General features: G+C 44.0%; 1 protein-coding gene across 2 annotated transcripts in view; it reads right to left on the bottom strand.

Moving 5' to 3' along the window:
• Positions 1-26,387, bottom strand: part of LOC144773527 (solute carrier organic anion transporter family member 2B1-like) — a 477,218-nt gene that overhangs the window by 319,258 nt on the left and 131,573 nt on the right. The gene's annotated exons all lie outside the window — the stretch shown is intronic.

Here is a 26,387-nt window from a genome sequence, read left to right as displayed (position 1 = left end):
CTCAAACACAATTTCACCAACAGAACCATTCTAACTCCATTCTAATTTAATTAATATGTGTATTACTCTAGGTCAAAGACATATTTGGAAGCCAAATGTCATAATTTGAAATGCAAATAAACATATATTATAGGTTTATATGCCCCACTTTGAAATGTCTGAGAAGAAGTTGAACTCAAAGTGGATTGCTAAAAATAGATTTAGGCATTTCAGAATAATTGAGATTAGCAGCTAATCCTCTAGACCACACATCTTCCCAATAGCTCTGTGTAGGAAAGTGCCCTTTTTGACATAGTCACCCTGAATTTTTGCCTGATATTTGATGTCATTTCAACTCATAGTAAATTAGATCCATGCTAACCAGGTCCCCATTCCCTGCGCTCTTTCCTAAAACTTTACAGTTGTTTCCCCCATTGGCAAAATGTTTAGCACCCTCTTTATGTTCCTAGTAAATGGTACCCTTGTACATAGGGGCTTAGGTACCAAAGACAGTCCCTAAGGGCTGCAGTGCAAATTGTGCCACCCTAAGGGACTCCTCACCAAGTACATGCAAGGCTGCCGTTGGAGGCTGTGTGTCTTGGTGCAGATAAAAGTGAAAACACGACATGTCACACATCCCTGTGTGCCATGTCCCCTAACACTGCATATGATATTTGTAAGTATCAAGAAGAACTAGCTATTAGTGACTTGTATATGGAACTCTGAAAAATCATGTCCAGTGGCACCAGTTGGGTGTCTTCATGAAGCCCTCACCTACCAACCTAGTTGGTGGTATGCTTCATCATCGGGCCCACCCAGTGACACCTAATGCGTCCCGGGTGTACTTCGACGCCTGATTACAGCGGAGCAGGTATCTTACTGAGAGTGCAGTGTGGTGAGTATGGTGAAGTGAGATTAAAACAGCTTGACAGGGGTCCCAGTGCCCGAGGGCTAAATTAAATTTTAATAAATGGTCTCCTGTCAGCAGTTAAAAACAAGGCAGGGTGGATGTGATGGTGGCGAATTACGACCTCCTACATCCGGTGTTGGTCGACATGTTTCAGCCAGTGCCTTCTGTTAATTCTGGCTTTCCTCAGGACTTAAAATAATTAAGTGAGTGTAGCAGACTATGTGTCGCACTCACTAAGGTGCGATAGGTGTTAAAGGGGGGGATTCCCTCCTCAAGCATACCTGGACATACAACATTTATGACAAGGACACGACATATATAGAGACAGTTTTAGCATATTGCAGAAGTCAAATAAAGTACTATAAAATTGCCATTCATAAGTGCTGCCTGCGGGGGCTACAAGCGGTAAAGGTGTAACAATCCTGGTGGTATTGTTAGTGGTGATAATCGGTTTCTAAATGTCATGGTGATGCTAGAAAGCGAATGGCTCACATACAATATGTGGAGAAAGGGCAAATGTTCTCACGCTGACGATTGGCCTGCGGTGCTTCCAGGAGAGGGTCGGCAAGGGAAATGACCCTGGAATACAAACGTGGGACCACTAGCTGTTAGGGACCTGTATGGGAAGAAACGCTTACCAGGGCGTAGTGTAGGTAGAGCAGCGTACTCACAACAGTCTTGGTCAGGACCTGCGGGATACCTGTATGCCGTCCTCGTACTCCGGAACCTGTTCGGCGGTTGCGGTCTGTTTTTATGAGTGAGTAAATTGCCTGCACCTGTGTGGGGATAGCAATGGAGAAGAGACTCGCTAAATGGCGTGGGAGCTGTGCATGCGTGTGGCTGAGACTGTTGGGTGTGCTCGCGCATGCGCATAAAAGCCACGGGAGAGAAGGAGTTTACTGGAGGCAGCCGCGGGTGCCAGCGCATGCGCCGTAGGGCCGCGGGTCTCAGTGGCAGAGAAAAGAGTTGCTGGATATTATGTGGTAATAAATATATGTGGCAAGGCACGTGGTTCGGAAAACTAAGGCTGAGGGAGCCGAGGTTCTCGTCTCGTAATGGTTGAGAGCAGAGGGCACAAATGATTAGATGAGCTGGACTAGCCAAGTATAATTAAAAATATTGCTAATAGGGTAAGGTGCTCAGACAGGAGTGAGTGGCCGAGAGCTCATGATGTGGTTGCTTGTAGGGTAGAGTGCGATGACCCGTGGGGAGGCGCTCTGTCCGTGGCGTGACAGATGTTAAGGGGTACAGTAGTGTCACGCGGGTGTTTAAAAGTTAAGGGAGTTCCAGGGGATAGCGTCATTGAGGCCATCCTTCTGTAATGAAAGGCGATAGATCCAGCGTTGTTCCTTATTCAGGAGTTTTCTTTCATTGTCTGCCCCATTGTCAGGGAAATGTTCGATAATAGTCCAATGAAGGTCATTGGGAGTATGGTTAAATCGAAGAAAATGGTCGGTGAGTTTGCTCACATTTTTCTTGCATCTTATAGTGGTCCTGTGTTCGACCAACCTAGTACGTACTTTGCGCGTGGTCATGCCGATGTAGCGCAGACCACAGGTGCATGTCAGCATGTAAACTACATTACGTGAGTTACAGTTAGTGTGTGACCGTTGGGTCCAGGTTTTACCAGGTTCTAGATCTAGTGTTTTGGTGTGCTTTGTGAGATGGCACACACTGCAATCATTGCACGGGTAGTGGCCTGTCACTCTTGGGAGCCCCCATGTGTTGTGGATTGTGTTCACTTCAACTCTGGTCTGTGGTTTAGGGTAAGTGGAGACCAGTGTGTCCTTGAGGTTGTTAGCTTTCTTGTACGCAAAACGTGGTCTGTCCCATTCTCTGTTTCCAGAATTGATGATCTTCCAGTTTTTTTGGATAACTTTCGCTACCTGGTTAGAAGCCGTGTTGTAGGTGGTGACGCAGGTTATTGGTTGTTCCTTTGTCTCCTTCATTGTAGTTTCAAGGAGGGCATCTCTGTTTTGGTTCCTGGTTTTTTTATTAGATTTAGCGATGATTGCTTTAGGGTAGCCCCGGTCCCCAAGTTTCTGCGTTTCATAGCGTAGTAGGGAGTTCCTAGCCGTCGCCTTGTAGTATGTGGTGGTGGTAAGGTACCCTTCATTGGCCGTGATGGTAAGGTCTAGGAATGCGAGTGTGGTCGAGTTGGATGTGCTCGTGAATTTCAAGTAAGGGTCTCTATTGTTGAGCCATATGAGGAAGGCATCAAGTGTCTGGGCAGTGCCTTGCCAGATCACCAGGATGTCATTGATGTAGCGGCGCCATTTCTTTATGTTGTTAGCAAATGGGTTGGAGTCGGACTTGATGTGGATCTCCTCAAAGCTGTGGAGATATAGTCCCGCTACGCTGGGGGCAAAAACGCTGCCCATAGATGTGCCGTTGGTTTGTACATAGTAGGTGCCCTCGTACTCGAAATAATTGTCTTTAAGGGCTAGGGTCGCACAGTCCAGGATAAAATCTCTGGGCGTGTGGTGTGGCCAGGGTGTCTGCATGAGGATGTCTCTCAGGACCTGGATGGTGGCGTCCTGTGGTAAACTGGTATATAGACTCTCTATGTCTAACCCTACCAGTAATTGGGTGTTGACATCAAAGGGTTCATCGTGAATGATGTTGAGTAAATGTTTGGTGTCCTTGATATAGGTGGGGGTCTGTTGGACAAGGGGGTTTAGGAAGTGGTCACAGTAACGTGAAAGAGGTTCAAGGAGCTAATTGATACCCGATACTATGGGTCTCCCTGGTGGTGGTGTGATTCCCTTGTGTACCTTAGGTACAATGTAGAAGTATGGGGTCTGGATTTTTTTGGGGCAAAGGTAATCAGCTTCTTGTTTCAAGATGTATTCGCGATCACTTGCTCGCTTGAGGAGGTTGTGTATAGTCGTCTGAAGTTCCAGGGTTGGGTCCCGCTCAAGGATCTTGTAATTGCGATTGTCATTTAGGAGTCTTTTGCATTCATTGTCATAGTCGTTTTTGTCCATGAGGACAATTCCCCCTCCTTTGTCCGCCGGTTTTAAGACGAGACCAGGGTCATTCTGTAGGCGCTGTATGGTGTTTCTGTCCTCTTTGGACAGGTTATTGAAGTTATTGCTGGGGTTCAGCTTCTCATCTCCGTGTATACTGCTAGCTCGAAGGTCGCGATTTCAGGGGGGACCGATGAGGGGGGGGTGGGGTGAAAGTGGACTTGGGTCTCAGGCCTGAGATGTTGGGGTTATCGATGACTATGGGTTCATCACGGGTTGTTTTTTCAAAAAACGCTTTTAGTTTCAACTTGTGAAAGAACTCGGCAAGCTCCACATGGAGTTTGAATTGGTCAAGTCTTGATGTGGGTACGAATGAAAGCCCTTTCTCCAGTACCGCCTGTTCAGTGGTAGTGAGTTTGGTGCTTGAGAAGTTGAACACAAGTGAGGTTGGTGGTTCCTGTCTTAATGTTTGCTCCTTCCTGGGGCCTCCTTGGTTTTCTGACGTGTGTTGGCACTCACTGGGTTGTCCTCGTCGACCCAGTGTACCTGTTGGTTTGTTTGGTTCTGTCTTCTTCTGCCGCGTGACCGTCGACCTTGTCCTAAAAAAGGAAATCTGGGGTTGCCTGGGAATAATGGCATGGGGCCTGGTGGATACATCGGCGGGAACCCGTAGAATGGGTTCTGCATGTGGCCGAACCCATTCTACGGGTACCCGCCGATGCACCTAAAGCTGAAGAGAACAAAGAAGACCCAAGAACTAACGACCTACTGTGGAGTTTTGGTGTGAATCCCTGCCTGCCTGTCTGCACGAGCCTCGACAAACATGGTGAAATACCTCGTCCTTCTGCTGTTTACCTTCTTAGAACCCTAGAAGACTACCAGCCCTTCACAGATTGCCTAAGAACCCTCTTGGAGTAGGGGACCTACTCCCCTAAAGATGCAGACACTGAAAAGCAATATCTGGTCCACCGCCTTGCAGCTCCCTGGTCTGTCCGATGTTGCAGAGAACCAGGAAGTGGTACCCATGCACTGGAAGGTCAGATCTGTCTCTCCACCAAGTGTGAGGACACCAGGACCAATTAGAGCTGTGTAGCACCAATACCCCGGGGTACACGAACAAAGACCAACAGTAAAGAGTCCAGTCAGGACTCCAACTGCCCAGGAAGCAAGCAGCTGTCAAGGGGTGTCAGCATCCCTGAGACCCACTTCAAGAGTAGCCCAGCAGTCCCTATTATGCACCTGCTACCTGTTTGCCCATGACAGCAAGAAGCCCCAGTACACACACAGACTGGCCGACCTATCTGCTCTCCACATAGCCCACCCAGCCTGGATAACGACAAACACGCTGTGCCCACTTGTCCTAAAGGCCCTTGCGACCCAAGCCCCCATTTAGGAGCCCTCTGACTCGCCTACAAGTCCCACTGTGCTGCCTATTCCTGGGTGGACCAACTACCACCTCCCCCAGCACTCTACTCCCGACCGAATCCGGGATGCTCCTGACAAACTGCTGGTAGAACTTTGGACCTTGGCTTGCTGCTACTCCGAATCCAGAATGTGAAACCTTGAAAATATCTGCACTGAATGCAATGCATACATACTTTTTCCTGCCGTAGGTTTGCATTGTGCGTAAAAACACATGACTTTGAACTATTTACTTACCCGTGATAATTCATACAAATGACAGTACTTACCTCTGAACAAAGTTCTTGGTGTGAAAATATATATAAAAACAGGTCTATTTTTCTCGGATTTATTCTTGAGTGTGTGTCTCATTTATTGCCAAGAGAACACAACAAATGCTAAGAACTACCCTCTGAAAAGCTTAACTACTCACCCAAACTACAAAACAGAGCACTAATATTATCTACTTTAGCCTCTGTAAGCCAATTTGGGACTCACTGGACTCTATGCACAGTGTACTTCTTTTTAGTGCACTATATATAAAGCCAGCTTCTGGTTTATACTCTACAAAACCTTTGAGTACTATACTATGTGCATAGATAGCCAATAATACCAATAAAAGTCAAGGACACTTTTCATATGTCCTGAAGAGTACAAACTATCTAATAAACAATAGTTTAGCATTAACCCTTTGTGTTATCACATTTTCTGAAACTTCATTTAATAATTCTTGATTGGTCATACATAAAGCAAGGGTTAAGTTGCAAATTGGTACACTGGAAATTTACAATCATGTATGCACATGGATTCCAGTCATGTTTTTAATGTTCAGTGAATGAACTCAATATTATGAAATATTTTATGATATGTCACTCCATTTGATATATGACTCAGTATCAACAACTAACTTCTAGCTATATATTTCTGGATTTTGACTTTGTGATAAGCGACTCACATAACAAATATTCTGGTTCACTGCTGCATATAAACTCTATGCACTAATCTCTGTACATAGGAGGCCGGATGGTGCATTCACGATACTGATACTGGTATGAGATGTACCCCTACGCCTATTGGAATCTTACATAGGAGCTTCTGTGATTAGATGTAGAAGGCCACATTAGACTGAATGATAAAATATCACACACAACCATATTCACATAAATCCCATTTACTGATGTAAAACAAGTTATAAGAAAAAGCATTGATGATGTTCCATGGAACTTGAATGAAACGCATTGGCTGGATGCTTTAGTTTTTTGAACTTACAATTTTAATATTGGATTTACATAAAGGAAGAAGTTTTCTAAAAATGTACTTGAAAACTTATTTTCTGTGGGTGCTCATTCCACTATTTCTTTCTAAACATCAGAAAAAATGCTTTGGGGGGTCCTTTTTGATAAAAGAGGCTCTTGGGCCCCATAAAAGAAGAAAAAACAGAAAAACATTTTCAAGAGCCTCAGTTGCGACCCTTGATTATGCCAAAAGATTGCGGGCCAAACCTATGCAGGAATTCATTAAAGTCTATCAGGGTAAATGTATCCCAATTGGCTATGGAAGTGATATCTGGGGTTAGCATGATATGAGATATCATCAGCCAGTGGAAAATACATTTCTAAGAAGTCTATTAGCTGTCCCCAGTCAGTACACACCTATATAATACATGAAGAATTGAGGATTGGGTTTATATGTGATCAACTAACTCTTTCGCCCTTGCTTAGATGGATCAGGGTTTGCTGTATCCTGGTGCTCAATCTCAACCATGCATTCAGAAAGTACTGTCTGACTTTAGAAATACCACTCTAGATTCCATGGATTAAATATATCCAAGATGCTCCATGTAAATAGGTCCAACTTGACATATTTGAACATCCGAATGGAAATAAAAGAGGGATTTGATTTGACCAAAGAAGCATTTTGTCACCATGATGGGCGCAGAAAGGGGGGCGCAGGAACTCATTAAATCCACAGTTCGGTCTTATATCTTGTTAAAAAATTGCCCTTCAATGGAGCCTTATATGGCCACAGTTACATCTCAGCATCGATCCCTGCTGACCAGATTTACATTCAACCTCTTGTATTGGTCCCTTGTGGTCCCACTAGGTAGACACAAGGTGGAACATAGACGGCCTTCCTCATGTGATGATTTTTCTCCACAAGATACTCTCTTATTTTTTCCTGTGACTATTACAGAGTGTTGCAGTTTCCGTACATATTGCCTTTATTTAAGGATCAACCTTATAAGCAAGTAAGACCAGCACTGGTATATTTAAAAATGCTGACAAGCCCTCTTATCTGTTTTAATGTAGCCAGTTTCTGGATAGGGGCCCTCATGATTAGGAAGAGGTTGCAGGTTGAAGTGATGACTTAATGTCTTGTCCCTAGGCCAGGACTTTGTATTTAATTTCAATGTGTTCTTAATCTGAATTTGATTCATTTTTATCTCTTAGAATTTTTAATAATCAATTTCTATTAGCTTTTGATATCTTAGACAGCATGACGGACCCTTCTTAGCCCGCTACTGTGGGTCTTTTTAGAGGTTGTTTGCTGATTTATGTTCTTTTCGTTTTTAGAGGGAATATTGCCCTTGAGCTTTAGGGAGCTTCGTGATAATTCTTAATATTTTGTATGTGTATTGTATGTTTAATATGTATTGTTTATATCTGTATTGCTCACTTTATAGCTACTGGGAGCCGAATAAAGATTATTGTTGACTCTTCCCTATGTTGTCAGTCCAGCTTTCTCACAGTCCGTGTGGCCTATTCACTCGGGTTCCCCCACCTCTAATCAGGATATGGTGGGTGCCAACAGTTCTCAGCATACCTGCTGTATGCAGCAAAATGCATACATGTGTGACTGCTACTTCTATCAATATCTGAGGCCCTGATGACCCAATGTCGATGATGTTAGTTCAGCTTCTATTCTGTGTGTGCCCCCCCAGCCATTAGAAGTCTGCTTGTGGGGCCTCCCAAGCCCTCATACTTTCCTTATGTATTTAGTTATGATTTGCACAGCCCCTGGCATTGCTGCTTTCTCTTCTTTACCACCAGCAGGCTGTAAGAATCTGTACCTGCTTTTCTGTCCAGCCTTAGTAGCCTCATGGCCAGGTTTGCTTTGACAGCAGCATCCAATGGTCATCACAGCTGACCACTCTCCCTGCCTGTGCTGAGCAAGCTCCATAAGCCTTCAGCCACTTGCATGCAAGGAGCTAATGTCGCAGGAGCATGTAGTATATCTTTGTTGGACAACGGCAAGAGGACTAAATTAAAGAATTCTAAGGAGACCCCCCATCCTTTTGGAGCCCCAGAACTGGAGACAGAGTCCAGCTAAAGTTCTGCAGTTGTCAGAGTGAAAAACATTGAGAATGATTTCAGATTAGTTTTGAACAGATGAGATTGGCTGATCTCAAAAATAGGTAATCTTTGATGACATTTTTTTTTTGCATTGAAGGTGCATTTGTGAACTTTTTGAACGATACAATTCAGTTGGTAAAAATAATTTATGCTCTTGTTTTTCCAGCTTTTGGTCCTGAAGAGAACCCTATAAATGTGTAATTGAGTTTGAAACGCATTGACCTCTCTTTATCCAAACAAGTGGAATAAAAAGAGACTACCCCTTGTTGTTTTCAAGTATAGAAATATAAATGTGAATTCATTTCTTCCATTTTTTGAAACACATAGGGGATATTGCGAATAGCGCACAGTTTAGATATTTGCCCAGAAGAAAGGTTGTAGAATTGAAGTTATAGAACTAAACCTGTTTGGGCATTACTGTCATGCTGTTCTATTGATGTGTGCATATTGTTTTGTCTTTGTCTAGAATTTGTCATTAAGTGTTGTATTTTATATGTTTTGTTTAGGTCATTTTGTGTTCTTGTAAAAAAAATTGCGGGAAAATAGATTTTTTGAAAATTGTGGGTGTGGATATATAACAGTTTATCTGTGATGTTTGTATTAATTGATGATTTTTTGATAATGAAGTAAAAAGATTTCCCTAAAAAATAAAACAAAGGTGAAATTGAAATGAAAACGTTTGGGGCACATTGAGTCGTTAACGTGTGTCTGATTAAAAATTGTTTAAATAAATATCTGTATTGGCGGGCACAAATATCCTAGCACCCAGCATTCCTCCAGGCCTCCCAATAAAAATGCTTCCTCACTTGTGTGGGTGGGCCAAGTGCCTGCGACAGGGAAGGGCTAAAAACATATTGTGGAGATATCAAAATGATCGATCACAAAACGACATGGTTTTGCAAGGGGGTCACCTGCATTTTTGGTCTCGTGCTCTGCGGCCATCTAGGGAAATCTACCAAACGCAGACATTTCTGAAAACAAGGCACGCGGGGGAGTCCTTGGAGGTAACTGCGAAATGACCCCGTTGCCATGGGAGAAAATTCCCCTGGTGAGGGAGGTCATTGCTGGATTTACTTTCAAATTCAAAATTCCACTTTGGCATAAATAATAAAATGTTGAAAGCTTACCGTACGGCTCCTTCATGTAAAGGGAATAGTCCGTCAAGCTTTCAAGGTATTTACAGAAACTGCTGTGACATTTGTTCCTGTACATGCAAGAGATGTCCGCGGGGCCAGCAAACATCTCAAAATGTTGCAGGCTGATTACCCTTGCGCTGTTGGGATTAAAGTACTTAATCTGTCCACCGAAGTCAAAGTCAGCTCCAAAGTCTTTTCCTCTATGTGACCAAGGACAATCTTTAGTAGATCAGCCCTTTGGTTTAAGAAGAATTAACTGTATGCATTCAGATAGCAACATTGTGTTATGTTTTGACATTATGCCTATGCATAGCTACAAATGTTGTTTTAATTTACAATGTGTATGTCAAAGGTTCTACAACACAAATGTATGAGGTATTTAATGCTGATACATACTATAACCATAGCAGTCTTACAACATAACATTGTATTTCATTTCTGTCAGCTGATTTGGAAAAAATGTCTTAATAGCAAGGTCAGTGAGGCGCATACAATTAAAATAGGATTAGAACAAGTCATATCTCTCTCACTTATACCTATGAACCCCCCAATGACCACATATCATCAGTTCCTATACTTGATTTTGACTTTTGAAAAATATACTGTTGAGACACTGCTCAATGGTGCTTAATACAGGCAAATGCAACATAATATACATATCTAATATGGAATTTTAAGACATATATTAAGTATGTTGGCATAATTTTATTTCACTTGTTCTTCTGGCCCATATTTCATCCTGAGTGAGATTGTTATTCTTCTCTTCACTTCTGCTTCAAGTTAAAGCAGAAACATACACCTCACTACATTATTGCACAAGTGATATCTGACTAGAAAGCTAAATTGTATGATAATGTATGATTAAGCTCTGTAGCAAAATATTGTTGTGCATAGTCATTGTTAGTGACATAACATACTATACACCTACACTACTCAAACTTGTGCAGTATACATTTTATCAGTTATGCAATTTGCCTTCCAGGTCTTTACACATCAACTTGGAGAATGTAGTGAATACTTGTTAATACACTTTCATTTGGATAGTTTACTGGAAAATGTATTAAATATGAATGAAAATGATGAAAAGTACCAGACTGGAGACAGAAAACTACATACAAAAATTCTGTTACCATTACTTTGATCTTAATACAGTGTCTCCTAGTGTAGGGTTCACGGACAGAAGAATATCTGCTTCAAAAAAATAGATGAAAAAATATAAAGCTAAAAATATAGAATGCAAAAATATCGACTCCCTATACTTAAACAGGTACTTACAAAAATGTTGGAAAAAATATTGATGCCAATTTATATATCTATAAAATTAAATAATACATATTAAATATATTAAAAAGTAAAATGAACGTAATTTAAAAAGTTAAACACACGTACATAATAATTGTTATATATATTTATGACTATATATATCACTGAAAAACCATAGGTTTCACACATGTTATAGTTAGCTGTACATTTCACTCATACAAAACCATTGAAATTCCCCCGTTATAGTTAGTTCAGCTAACTATAACTCGCGTGTCTGCAATGTATTGCTGATGACGTCACATATTACATTGTTGTGTAGGAATCTAGGACCCTAGTTTAATTTTCCAGATTCATGCCTGTATATAGGTATAAAATACCCGATCCTTATATAGGCATAGAAATCATTACCATATTTGGGCTGAGCCTATGCAGCCCAAATACGGCATGGCTACTTCCACTAAGTTCCGAGAATCAACGATTTCTTAGAAAAACCCGCCTTCAGCAGCTGGGGACTTCCACCCACCTGAATACTAATTTATCTAGGAAATCATGGAGTTTTCAAAGAACTGAGTCTTTGAGTGACGTTATTATGTCCAATCATACGTCAAACTCGGCATCTTCAAGGTATAAATATGCCTACATTTGCCCAGACAAACACACGGTGGTTTGGAGCAGATCGACTAACTACTTGCCCGACGCCCTGCAGCAGTAAGTGCCGAAGGAAGCCGACCCTCCAGCTGACGCACTGAGAGACGCTGTCTTTTCTCCTGCCGAGAAATCCAGCTCCAGTGTTTCCAGGCTACCCTTGCGGGCTTCTGGGAAATGGAGTCCTGCGAGGGAGATACAATTCATTCTAAAACCAAGGTTCGGGCTGATTATACCCTTAGAGAATTCGTGGAATAGATTCTTGGCAAAGAATACTAAACATAAGCTACACCTCATTTACTTCTTCCCTTGTACTAGACTTAGGTTAGGTACACTGGGGTAGGCGTATTTTAGAAGCACCAGTTGAGTACTTTTAGTCATTATTTTATCACTGTATGTATTTTATGTATTTTATGGCTTAGAAACCATATCATGCTTTTACAGTACTATTTTATAATACTTATCATATTATATGCCTTGTACTTTATAACCAGTATTACAATTGTAGCACTACATTTCTTATGCTCAAGAAAGAAGACAGTTCAATAAATATTTTTTATTGAAAACGCCTGTCTCTCTATTTTCTCATCACCTCTGGTGAAACGAAGCATGCACGATTGACTGAGTAAAATAGCTATCTATTGTTTCCGCGACTCTAGAGATTGATTTCTTATTCATGGGAAACAAAGTTGTCATGTTTATGTGGTTGTCAGAAACTAATCCCTTCTTGTGAATTCGAGAAAGTTTTTAGTGACCTCTGAGCTAGCTGGCACTCACAATTAAGTTTAATATATTCGGTAGAGACCTAGTCGACCTCAGTCCTACGTCTAAACTACAGGATATATTATTCCATGCGCAGAGCCTATTGGGAATGTAGGAACTACCCTACATGGCACCCAACGTTTTGTAAGGCGATAATTTAACGGTAGATACTAGAGTAACTCAGTCGTGCTTTTCACACAGACCCCTTTTACCCCGTAAAATACTCCAATAGACGTCTGGAGTGGATGAAAGGATAATATCCGCCAAAACTGAGTAGGACAAAAATCCTATGTATTAGTTTTTGGTTTATTCAACGTTGAAGGATACAGTGCTCCAAAATATTGTGCACCTAATCTTTGTTTCCTTGAAACTTGCTCTGCAAACTCTTCAGTCAGTAAAATAATGATTAGTGACGAAGAAATAGCTGCAGCTGCAGGTCAAGCAGTTTTAGATGACAGAAATCTCCTAGAGAATGACCCGGATGTTATAATCATCCCGGTAAATGTAAAAAAAACTATAACTTCGACCCGGCCCGCAGGTAGGTCGCCCCCCAGCCGCTGCACGGTCCTCCCGTGACACTTGTATTTCTGTGACTCTTGCTCCCCTTGTGCCTTGTGCCCCCTTTTCCTTCTGTGACCCCTTGCCTCCGTGACCCCCGCTCCCCGCATTGTCCCACGCTCGCACCCCATCCCCTCTGTGCCTTTTCCCTGCCGCTGCGTCCCTGCGGCCCCGCCCCCTGCCATCCCCATTAGACAACCCACTCCTGCCTCCCAGCTGCTCCTCCCTCCCTCAACCCCTCTTATGGTGACCGCACAGCGGCCGCGCCGCTGGTGCGCCAAAGGCAAGGCCGTTTGCGCCCGTCCGCACCTGGACCACGTCCAGCGCCAGATCCCCTGGCCCCACGCCGGTGCCAGGGTACCAAACTGGAATACGACTCCACCGCCCTCAACGCACTCAACACCGGACGACCACCCACCTGCTACCGAGCCACCCCGAAACGCACCCACGGACCCTTCACCTGTCAAGCCTGCAAATTCACCAGCCTCTGACCCCGCCCCCCGCCTACCACGCCAAGCAACAACGACAACCACCTCAGGTGCATCCTCCTCAACACCCGCTCCATCCACAAGCACGCCGTCGAACTCTGGGACCTCCTCGACTCAACAACACCAGACGTCGCCTTCCTCACGGAGACCTGAATGAACACGTCCTCGGCCCCCGACATCGCCATAGTAATCCCGGACGGCTACAAGATCACCCGGAAGGACCGCACCAACCAATCCGGAGGGGGAATCACCATTATCTACAAGAACACCATCAACATCACGACCAACGCCAAAGACACACTCTCCACCGCCGAACACCTACACTTCCAAATACACACCGACCCCAAGACCACCCTGAGAGGAACGCTCATCTACAGACCCCCAGGCCCTCGCACACAATTCAGCAAAACCATCGCCGACTTCATCAGCCCGCACGCCCTAGCCTCACCAGAATACATCCTCCTAGGGGACCTGAACTTCCACGTAGAGAAAAACAACGACAACAACACCACCACCCTGCTCAACAACCTGGCCAACTTCGGACTCAAGCAACGGTCGACACACCCACCCACCGCGCCGGCCACACGTTCAACCCCATCTTCTCCGCCAGCAACCACGTCTCCTTCAGCCACTCCACATAACTACACTGGACCGACCACAGATGCATCCACTTCACCTTCCAAAAGAGTACATCCCATCAACGCACACAACAAATCCCCAGCAGATGCTGGAGCAAAATCACCACAGACTAGCTCCTTTCATCACTAAGCCAGAACCCACCAACCGACACCGCTGATCAAAACAACGCATCACACAACCTCACACAATGGATCACCAACTGCGCCGACGACCTCGCTCCACTGAAGAACCCCCCAGGAGGCACGACCGGCAACAGGAAAACATCATGGTTCACAGACACCCTCAAAGAATCAAAGAAATCCTGCCGGACCCTCAAAAAAACCTGGCGCCACGATCGGACTTCAGAAAACATGACAGCCCTCAAAAACGCCACCCAACAACACCACCAGCTGATCCGCACCACCAAAAGGACATCGGTCAAAGAGCGACTGGACAAGAACACCCACAACAGCAAGGAACTCTTCAGCATCGTCAAAGAGCTCTCCAACCCCAGCGCCAGCAAAAACGATATCACACCGTCACAGGACCTCTGCAACTCCCTCGCCACAGTCTTCCACCGTAAGATCACTGACATACACAACAGCTTCGGACCCCAAATTCTGCCTCCAATCACAGAACCAACGACCCCTACCACCACCCTCAATGCATGGACACCCATCAGCAAGGAAGACACCACCCACGTCATGAACACCATCCACTCTGGATCCCCCTCTGACCCAGGCCCTCACCACATCTTCAACAAAGCCGACAGCATCATCGCACCCCACCTCCGGAACATCATAAACAGCTCCTTCACGTCAGCCACCTTCCCGGAGAGCTGGAAGCACGCAGAGATCAATGCCCTACTGAAAAAAACCACAGCGGATCCCAGAGACCTCAAGAACTTCCGCCCCATCTCTCTTCTTCCCTTCCCGGCCAAAGTCATCGAGAAGACTGTCAACAAACAGCTGACCTCTTTCCTCAAGACTAACAACTCGCTCGACCCGTCCCAGTCCGGATTCCGAGCAAACCACAGAACCGAAAACCGCTCTCATCGCAGCCACCGACGACATCAGGACCATGATGGATAAAAGAGAAACAATCGCCCTCATTCTCCTTGACCTCTCGGCAGCCTTTGACACCGTCTGCCACCGCACCCTAATAACCCGCCTCTACAACACTGGGATCCAAGGAAAGGCCCTGGACTGGATCACATCATTTCTCTTCGACAGAACCCAGAGAGTCCGCCTCCCTCCCTTCTGCTCCGAAGCCACGAAGATCATCTGCGGGGTACCCCAGGGCTCCTCACTCAGCCCAACCCTCTTCAATATCTACATGATCCCCCTCGCCGCCATCGTACGCAAACACAACATCAATATCATCTCCTACGCCGACGACACCCAACTGATACTCTCCCTCGCCAAGGACCCAGCCACCGCCAAAACCAACCTCCAGGAAAGAATGAAAGACGTCGCAGAATCGATGAAGCTTAGCTGCCTGAAGATGAACTCAGAAAAGACGGAGGTCCTCATCCTCGGACAATCCCTCACCGCCTGGAACAACACCTGGTGGCCCACATAAATGTATTGATTGATTGATTGATTAATTAACTTACAAACTCATAAACAATGGAGTATCATCGAGAGGTGGTAAAGTAATCTTTGTTATAGAGGCACATGAATATCAACAGACAGAAGTATTCTATTCATGGATTCACTTTCCTCCAGCAGATGCAGGAACGCATGAGTTTCACTACTACAAAGTAGAGGAACCTCCAACGGAATACATTCCTTACGAGGACGTTGAAATTCCATTAACTTACCAAGAGCCATCAGCTCTGGTTTAAAGACTCCTTACAACATGAAAATCACATAACCAGGCTCGGTCCACTAGGTAGACCAGGAGCGACATGGCCGGTACTAGCCAGCTAAACACCACATGCTGACATTGAAAACATGACAGGTCCAGAACTGTTAGTACAGCTAAAACAGTTAATTAAAATACATAGGCAATTGGTTCAATATGTCATGCGGACCTTAACAGTCCAACCTACTGTAAGGATTCCACAGCACACCGCTCACCAGGGGAACACAAACAAAATCACACCACAGACTATACAATCAGTCATTGGTAAATTGCCCGCAAAGAGGGAACAAATTCCGTTCTGGTTAGCTCAGAAAATTACTCGAATTGAGGCAGTATTCCCTGATAGTACACCTCATGAGAAACACAGGATTCTGACAATCTGTTTACCAATGAGGATAGCACCATATGTGGAGGACTGTGAGACTTGGGGTACAGTCTTTGCTTCAATCTACACAAAAACACATGGTGTTCCGTTCATGGCGGTAATACCAGACGTTCTGAGACAGATTCAAAATGAATACGGACCAGAACCTGCCTTAAATCTTGGTATGAAATTACTAAAAGATTTCAAACTGGTCTTGGCTATACTATTAGCCAACATCAAAGGTGAAGCAGCATCTGTGGCAATCTGCCAAAAGTTAAAAGAAACAGATATAACAGACCAACCATATGAGCTTGCAAGAATTATTGAAAAATCTTATGAAGAACTAGGTAGAGATAGTTTGGGTGGGAAACCATTCACACCCCAACTAACAGAAAATCCTGCATTTTTTTTATTAAAAATAATCTCACTACCCCTAAGAAGAAGTGGGGAAAATTCTAAACAGACACTTCCTAAAGAGAAGCGTTCTCAGTCCAAAGGAAGATCTCCACAACGGGGAGGTAGGTCTACACAACGGGAGCCCTTTGAAAAGAGGTACAACCTCAGAAATAGGGATAACTTAAGAAAACCTGATAGATATCAAGATACTGATACACGTTCCTCTCGTACCTTTCAGACTTCCTTGCAGAAATCCGAGAGGAGAGGACCATCAGAACAAAAAGAAGAACGCGTGAAGTCCAAAGACTAACAGCACGTTCCTAAAAATAAGAAAACTCAATTCACCAAGAAGAAGGTAGCAAGCATAAAGATCAGACATGCCGAGGATCTTGAGGACACAACTCAAGAACGGGGAGTGGGCCCAGACAATGCTAGACAGCCCAGCAGAAGCAACCATAGTTCGCAAGATCCTGAAGGATCTGGAGACAGTGGACTTGAATGAATGCATTCAAGTTGAAACTGCCGACAAAAGGGGTTTGTGTACCCCACAATTTATATGAAGTAACACTCCGGATGGAGGGGGACATAACTAGGAAAATAAAAGCTCTCTTTTGGGATAAGCTTTCCAAGGGTTATGACATTCTTCTAGCTGGCCACCTGAATTTGTCAGGGAGTGCCCACATGGCGAAGAGATAATTATGCCAGCCTTCTCAAATCACATTCTAATTCATAAAAAATACACATATGCCAGGAAATTGGCAGTAGCACAGGCTCCAGCATTATACAAAAATCACTCAGAATGGGATGAGGACTCTCCTCACCATAAAATCCCGTTAAAAACTCAACCTACTGCTTAGAGGCAGAATTCAGTTAAGCAAGAAGCTAAAAGACAAGTCAGGAAGATTTTAATTCAACTTGAATACCAAGGGGTGATTGAAACATGCACCTCGTCAATGAACAATCCTTTGTTTCCTGTCTCCAAACCAGACAATTCATATCGTCTAGTTTTGGATTACAGACACTTAAACTCCTGTTGCAAAACATTTGCAGTACAAAATGCACACAGTGCAGCACTGAGGAATAACATCATACGTAAAAAATATAAAACCACATTAGATATTTCGAATGGGTTTTTCTGTTAAAACATTGCACCTGAAAGCAGGCATTTAACGGCATTCTCAATTATGGGGACACACGGACAATTTTGCCGTCTCCCCCAAGGATTCAAAAATAGTCCAGGGTTATTTTCAGCCAGAGTAACAGAGTTACTACAAATGTATGATGATGAGGCATTATCCTTTGTCGATGACATCTATCTTACAGACGATGATTTGGACGTGCACTTGGGTTCGCTTCTGAAGGGTACATATTAAATTTTACGAAATCACGAATTTGCCACCTCAACGTCCTATTCTTACAATACGAGTTATCAAGTGAAGGCAAAAGCCTGGCGGCCAACTTCCTAGAGAAATGTGCGCTGCTCCAACCTCCAAAGACGCTGAAGAACTTACAATCAATTCTAGGTTTCCTGAATTTCGGAAGAACTTATGTTCCAAATTACGCAGAAAGGGTTAAACTTCTCTACGAACTAATCAAACCTGATTTCAAACCAACAAATTGGACTCAAAGTGTGGTAAATAAATAAATAATACCCTATTTTTGAATGAATAAATGAATAACAGATAGCTCAATAAATAAGAGTCAAGATTCGAGGTAGTAGGAGTTTTGCAGGTTTATTACAACATAAAGGACAGGAACAGGACAACCTGCATATTAATAGAATGGCAGGGCCCAGCAGCGCTGCTGGTGTCAGGGTCGGGACAAGGAAAAGGATAACTTTTTTAATAACAGTGCATTAGCATATATACATAACGCAAACACATAGTATTACATTGCAGTAGGCGTAGCAGTCGCGAAAGATAAGGGTGAAAAAGAGGTGTAACAGGGCGTATACATAGACATGTGATGCAAACGTAACAGAATGTGTCATGAATGGGGCGGAAACCATGGAGGGGGCTACCTGAGGAGCCGGGACCTCTAACCTGGTGGTGCGCGCAAACTAGCAGTGACGTGTTACTAAGAGAAGCTGGGGCTATGAACTCTGTGCTAGGAGCAGAGACTGAAGTCTGGAGAGTCATGGCGACATGTACCTAAACAGTATCTAGTATCTGATGTTTAGAGAACATGTTGATATAAACTAGAAGTCAGGAGGGGAAAGGCTAACTTGATTCTAAGACTGGACCATGCATTATTCTACATGTAGTGCATGTTGAAGAATATTAAATGACCATTAAATGCAGTATTTCTCTAACGTGGAGACGTGAAGGCTAGACAATGACGGAAACTATTGATGCGATTCAGTAGTTTAGGAATGCAGAGAAGGAGGACTGAACTGATAACTGGAACTATAACATATTCTTGGCAGACTCAGAGGCTGAGCCAGGCTGGACCGGGCACTGCGAGGCAGGAAGTAAGTGAAGGGTCGAGGATACAGGTGGGGGCTGTATCGCTCCTCAGCGAGGCTTCAGGAGACAGGAGCTGAATCTGGTGTCCAGGCCCTTTTGAGGCCTAGAAACGGGGACTTTATAATAGAATAACGTGCACACTGAGAAACGTGGCAACGTAGCTTTACATAGGCCTGATATTCGTAGTATTCACGAGAACTGGAAACTGGCATACTAGAGGTGGACACAACTGTAATTGCGTCATTAATCGGACATGGGGAATGCATATGCATATTTAATCATGCACACATAACATATGATGGATGACACGTAGGGACACAGAACATGGCAAAATTTACTTTTCCACATTCCCTCCTTGTCACTACGTTTCCATCAGGAAACATCAATATTCATGATACCATCTATCATTTCATACAGTATCATTTGCTCGTCTCGAATTATCCTGGAACGGGATTTAGGACGGGGCTTGGGACTAGGAATACAAGAGGTAGCACAAATGCCGCAAATCGCAGGGCCACATTGTATACAGAGACAGCAGCTGAACATGATCGCTACTGCAATACCTAGAAGGGACAAGACTTTCCATCCCCATGCGGAAATTATATTCCAGAACCAACCAGACCATGTCCAGGTGCCTGGGTCTTGGTGTATCAGATGGGCAATCTTATGGAGTCTGGTTATAGCTGAATAAACAGACGGCGCGTTATTTGGAATGAAAATGCAGCAACTGGATCCGATGACTCTACAGGCCCCGCCCCTATCGGCCAGTATGACGTCAAGGACGAGACGATTCTGTAAAACGACAAATCTCATAGCAGATTGCTCTTCGGTTAAGTTACCTAGAGCAGAGGCAGTCTCATTTACTACAGCTTCAAGAGTTCTTGTTAACCTACGGATTAGCTTACTATTCTGGATAGGTCCTATAAAGAAGAAGAAACCTCTGTTGAAATCTGTATACTGTTCTAGAACAGTTTCAGTATAATCGACAATTGGGGACTCCCTTCTATGTCTAATGTGTACTAGATGTGTATTCCTATGATAATCAGGTGGGGCTAGAAAAACAGGTGGCAGTAGGAAGGCAATGTAACAGGTTCCCTCCCAATCGAGGGGCAGACGAACATATGCAGTTTGACCACAAATAAAATAAGAATGACGTGAAGCTTTGAAAACAGATTTCCCACTGTCACTATATTTGACAATAGTAATACAATCACTATGTCCTACATGTACGGAACCATAATTTCGGACACATAATTTGCCTTTGACTGGTAGTACTGAAATAGCAGGTAAGTCTGGAGTAGTATCAGACTGAACATTCAGGACCATGAAATTCGACGAATAATTACCTAAATTATACACTTCATTTTCCAGATCTAACCCAGTTCTGTGGGGGAGACCTTGCTTGTCTGGAAAACATGTACTGTTAAGAAAAGACATATCTGTTGAGGATGACGTTAACGTGGACCATGCTCCACACGAACCATTATGTGAGAATGGATAAGGAAAAAGTGGCAGAACTCCCTTCGGTGTCTGGAAAGGGGGGAGTCGACCACACACCCAACAATTAGTGGTATTGCTGGACTGGTGTGAGTAATGTAACATGCGGATGAATGAGTTATTTCGCATAGCGAGGCGGTAAGAGAGTTCATGAGGAGGCAGATCACTAAACGTGTGCTCTACTGTAGCATTAGCAGACTTATTTACATGAAGAACTGGGAAATACAAGAAAAATGCATAACTGGTGCAGGAAATCATAATGCTGAGAAATAATATGAAACATAGAAAAACGATACATCGGATTGAGTTTTGACTAACTCTCTCACTATGGGGGTCTATTTTATACATGTCAGAAACAGTCTAACCGTTTCACCTAGGGGAGGACTTAGACAATCAAACTGACTGACTTATTTTACTAGACCGGAGTTTTAGTTTATACTCCTGTTGTGGAGTTTTCTCTAACAGGGGAGGGGTTGTAGCAATGTCTTTTGCGGGACAGTCCTTGAGAACAATATTTTGGCAATCCTTCAAATCCTGGGAAATGTTCTTTAAGACGGGTTTCAGTCCATTAAAAAGTTTAATATGAGAAAGGTGCACCCAGCCTTTGCGTCCTTCCAACTTCACGGCTGTACGGGTGGTGAGGAGGACCTGTCGGGGCTCTTTCCAGCGAGGCTCCAGCGGACTTGATCTGTCAAAGTTGCGGACCATCACCATGGATCCTGGAACGATTTCATGCGGTGCCACCTCGGTATTGTCTGGAAATGCGGCGGCAACCTGTGAACGACATGAGTTGAGGGCAGACATCAAGGAAGCTAGGTAATCTGTCAGCATATTACTTGAAACATCGGTAATACTTCGGGGTCTAGGAGTACCCCACATGTTAGGGGGGCGGCCGAAAACGACCTCATACGGGGACAGACCTGATCTGGAATGTGCGACCATGCGCATATAAAATAAAGCGACTGGCAGAGCTACTAGCCAGTCCACACCTTTCTCTTTACACACTTTTGCAATACGGATTTTCAGGGTCTGGTTATGTCTCTCTACGAGACCGGCTGCTTCAGGATGGCGTACACAATGGAACTTCCACTGGTACCCTAGCAAAAGGGAAACATGCTTCATGAGTTCAGATGAGAATGGCTGGCCGTTATCAGAATATACGACTCTAGGGAGTCCATAACGGGGGAAGAACTCACGAACCAACTGCTTGGCAGTGGTCGCGGCTGTGTAATCTGGGACTGGATATGCTTCTGTCCACCTGGACAAAGCGCATACAACTACAAGGACATACTTGAAACCTCGACATCGCTCCATCTGAATATAATCCATCTGGAGGACTTCAAAAGGGTGGTCAGGGGGCTGGAATCCACCTTGTTCCACCGGGACACTTTTACCTGGATTAAACTGACAACATATCATACAGGTACGGACTTTCTGCTTGGCTGCAGCTCGTAAATGCTTGTTGAACCAAATGTTCTGGATACTGTCTAACATAGCTTTTTCTCCTAAATGTGCTGGACTATGTGCGGTATTAATAATGACTCGAACCATAGAGTCGGGGAGAAACCATGTGGCTTTACCCTTCGTTACCCATCCTTGATCTGTCTGGACCCCTCCTTGTTCGGACCATTTCTTGATTTCTTCGGGAGTAGCATGTAACTGGATATCTATGACATCTTGTGTAGGGTCCTTAACTGTCATGCATGTAATCGGATCTGGAGTGTGTGTCATGTTAACTGGAATGTCTAGAGTCTGTGCTGTGAGCTTGGCTGTGCGATCTGCTAGATCGTTACCTTGAGAAATGGTGTCAGTAACTTTCGTATGTGCTTTGCACTTCATGATAGCGATAGATGTCGGTAAATGTATGGCATCTAACAGAGCTTGAATAAGGAGACCATGCTGAATCTTGGTTCCATGAGAAGTCATGAAACCTCTCTCCTGCCAGAGCACTCCGAAGTCGTGTACAACTCCAAATGCGTAACGTGAATCTGTGTAAACATTAACTTTCAAGTTCTTGGCGTGTATGCAGGCTTGTGTCAGAGCAACTAGCTCTGCTGCTTGAGCGGACAGGGTATCAATACGGTGTGTTTCAATAACTTCGGTGTCAGTAGTCACTGCATACGCGGCGACTAGTTCTCCTGTACTAGTTCTCATACATGAACCATCCACATAAAGTGTCAGGTCGGGGTCTGGTAACGGAGTATCTGTCAGATCTTGTCTTGGCTTTGTCGTAATGTTAACTACTTCCACGCAATCATGTGTGGCTGGATTTGAATTAACTGATGGTAACAGTGTAGCAGGATTTAGGATGTTGCAGCGTCTGATTTCTATGTGTGGCTGGAACAGTGTCAATTCATAACCTGTTAAACGTGCAATTGTCAAGTGCTGAGTTTGTGTTCGATTCAAAAGAACTTCCACAGAATGTGGAACTTGTACTGTCAAGGTATGTCCTAAGACTATGGAATCACTTTGTCTGATAGCTAGTGCTGTGGCTGCAACTGACTTGAGGCACGCAGGCAGAGCCTGGGCTACAGGATCTAATGTGCTCGAAAAATAAGCACAGGGCTTGTATTGTCCTGCTTGATCTTGTGTGAGAACAGATAATGCTGTACCTTCACGTTCAGTGACGAAAAGTGTAAAAGGCTTACTGTAGTTCGGTGTCGCTAGAACTGGAGCTTGGCATAAAGCTTTCTTTAACTCATTGAAACTAAGTGTATGTTCAGATGTCCAAGGGAGGACAGTCGATACGGCTGCCTCCTGTGTCGTTAACTGTATCAGTGGTTTGGCTAGAAATGCATACTGGGGAATCCATTGTCTGCAGTAAGAAGTGAGGCCGATAAAAGCACGTACCTCCTTCTGGGTCTTGGGCTGAGGAAGACTCGCTATCAACTGGATACGGTCTGGTGTCAACTGCCTACCCCTCTTGGACAGTAAGTGTCCTAAGTATACCACTTGCTGGACACAGAATTGAAGCTTAGAAGGGGACACCTTGTGCCCCATCTCGGCTAGGAAATACAAGACTGTAAGGGATGCTCGCTCGCAAGCACGTTCGGAACGGGCTGTGATCAGTAGATCATCGACATACTGGAGCAGGGCAGTGTCAGTTGGCATGTGAATGTTGTCTAGTTGTCTCTTGAGTGCTTGACTGTAAATACTAGGACTTTCTGTGAAACCTTGAGGAGCTCGTGTAAACATATAGCTCCTTCCATTTAAACAAAATCCGAAAAGGAACTGGCTGTCTGGATGAATAGGGACACTGAAAAACGCGTTCTTGAGGTCTATGACAGTGAAGAACGTGGCTTCGGAATCAATGGCCGTTAATAGGGAAGAGATGTCTGGGACAACTGGATACTGCGGAATAATACACTTATTAAGCTCTCGTAGGTCAATCACTAATCGATATACTGGGGGTGCATTTGGACCAGTACGTTTCATGACTGGAATGATCGGAGAATTACATACATTGGAGTCAGTTTCTACAACCACTCCTTGAGCCATGAGCTCGTCAATAATTTTGGATAAGGCTGCTACAGCCTCAGGTGGCAATCTGTACTGTCTGATTCGTGGTAACACTACACCTGGCTTGAGAGTCACACGATAGGGTGTGATTTGCATGTAACCTACATCAGTTGGACCTTGCGCCCATAGATGCTGTGGAACATTAGACAGTCTTGAATCAATATCTCGTAATACATAGTGACCCTTGAAGTCACGTAGGAACAATCGTATTCCCTCTGGGGAACAGCATATAACTGCACCTAACTCTTTCAGCGTCTTAATGCCTAATAGGTTTTCTGGACATGATTTAGTAAGTAACAGATCAGTAGTGCGGGACAATGGACCTACTTCTAGAGTAACTGGCTTTGAAATCTCATTTACGATAGGTTTTCCTGAAAATCCAAGGGAAACATTTCTTGAGCCTGAGAGCGGAGCCCCTGGAACTTCGGCGTGACTAATTGTGGTCCTACTTGCCCCTGTATCAATCAAAAACTTTCTGTCTTTCCCTAATACTTGACTGTGAACATAGGGACCTTCTTGATCTACAGGTATCTCGATGAGAGGCAAGCCTACCTCCCTCTCTAGGCTGTTTCATGAATACTGCTGGTACTCTGGATACTCAGACTGTGCATACTGGTACATCTGCTGTGTAACGTGCTGTGTTGCAGCAATAGGCTGCGGTGCTGGAACTGTCTGTTGTGCATTCTGTGACTGAGGAGTCTGTGAAACTTGTTCTTGTCTAGGCGGACGTGGTCTTTCTTTAGTCTTACCGGTAGCTATGTTGTGTTTCAGAACTGCACACTCATTTATAAAATGACCTGGCTGTTTACAATAATTGCAGTTCCCTTTAACGGGAGCTGCAGGATGACTGGCTTGATTCGGACCCCTCTTCTGACTATCTTGAGGAACAGATTGTGCAACTAGTACTTTCATTTTCGTGTCTTTCATACGTTTTCTTTCGTGTTCTTGTTCTTCTCTGATTCTATTCTGGTGGTATTGAAGCATTTGCAACATCTGGGACGGGGTATTAGCTTGCCAGGTACTTTCGACTTTCAGAACTCGATTTTTAATTTGTGGACTTGAATTCTCGACTAATTTAGTAACAAAAAGGTGAGGATATGACTCACTACTTGTCTTGAGGCCACTGTTGATGCTAAAACATTTTTCAAATCTAGAATAAAAATCACTAATATCTTCGTCTTGCTTCTGTTTACAGGCTGAGATTGCATCCCAGTCTTCTTTTCTAGTTGTCAATAATCTGGGTAAAACTTGTATTAATAATTCCGGTAATTCTTTACATTTATCTCCAAGGCCGGTACCTGGTACTCGTGCCTTGTCTTCAGCTTCTAGGACTGCCCAATCGATCTTTTTCTCTCCCACCTCCCATTCTTTTTCCTTGAGCTTTTCATACACCCCTGTGGGCAGCAGAACTTTTAACATTTTAATTATATCTGGATACGTGTATTCTCCCATACGGAGCATGTCTTTTAATTCTCTATGGAACCCTGCTGGATCTTTGTCATGACAGGGAATTAATTTCTTCATCTCGAGGAGTTCCATCTTTGTAATCGGAGTGTAAACAAACACTCGTTCTAGTTCGCCACCCGTTCCTCTGACTGGGTGGACTTCTCGTAACGGATTCTGTCTCTCCATGTAAAATGGTTTACTTTCTGGGGGTGAGACATGAACAAAATGTGGGTTCAGAAACGTTCTATATTTGTGACGCTGTTCTAGAATGACACTAATTAAGTCGGTACCTAAACCTTTCCATCTATACTGGAGTAACTCGTTCAGGACATCATGTAACGGGCCTGGATCAGAGTGTTGACCCTCATACAAAGTAATGAGGTGCTGAATCATATACATACCCACCAGTCGTTGTTCGGCTGGGGGCATTTTCAGAAACATTTGTGCCACTATTTCGTCTGGAAAAGTGGTAGAATCAGTAATCCATCGGACTGCTGATCGGGCTAGTTCTTGTTCATGCATGGTACTTAACTCACTGTAACCGATTCGTGATTTCAGAATGTGATCGGTAGCTTGAAACACTTGTTCTAGTGAACCTTGTTCTGGTGCTGGAGAATGAAAAATTGACTTGTGTTCTAGGCGTAAATGGCGATCTGGAAATCTAGATTTTCCTACATACGCTATTCTGTCGGGATTCTCGTCCTCTACCTCTTCAGTATCAGAGTTACTTTCTTTCTCGCTTACTTGTGCTG

Source organism: Lissotriton helveticus, chromosome 8 (genome assembly GCF_964261635.1).
Source record: "Lissotriton helveticus chromosome 8, aLisHel1.1, whole genome shotgun sequence".
Lineage (NCBI taxonomy): Eukaryota > Metazoa > Chordata > Amphibia > Caudata > Salamandridae > Lissotriton > Lissotriton helveticus.
The sequence above is the reverse complement of the archived record's forward strand: the minus strand, read 5'-3'. Positions and strand labels throughout refer to the sequence as shown.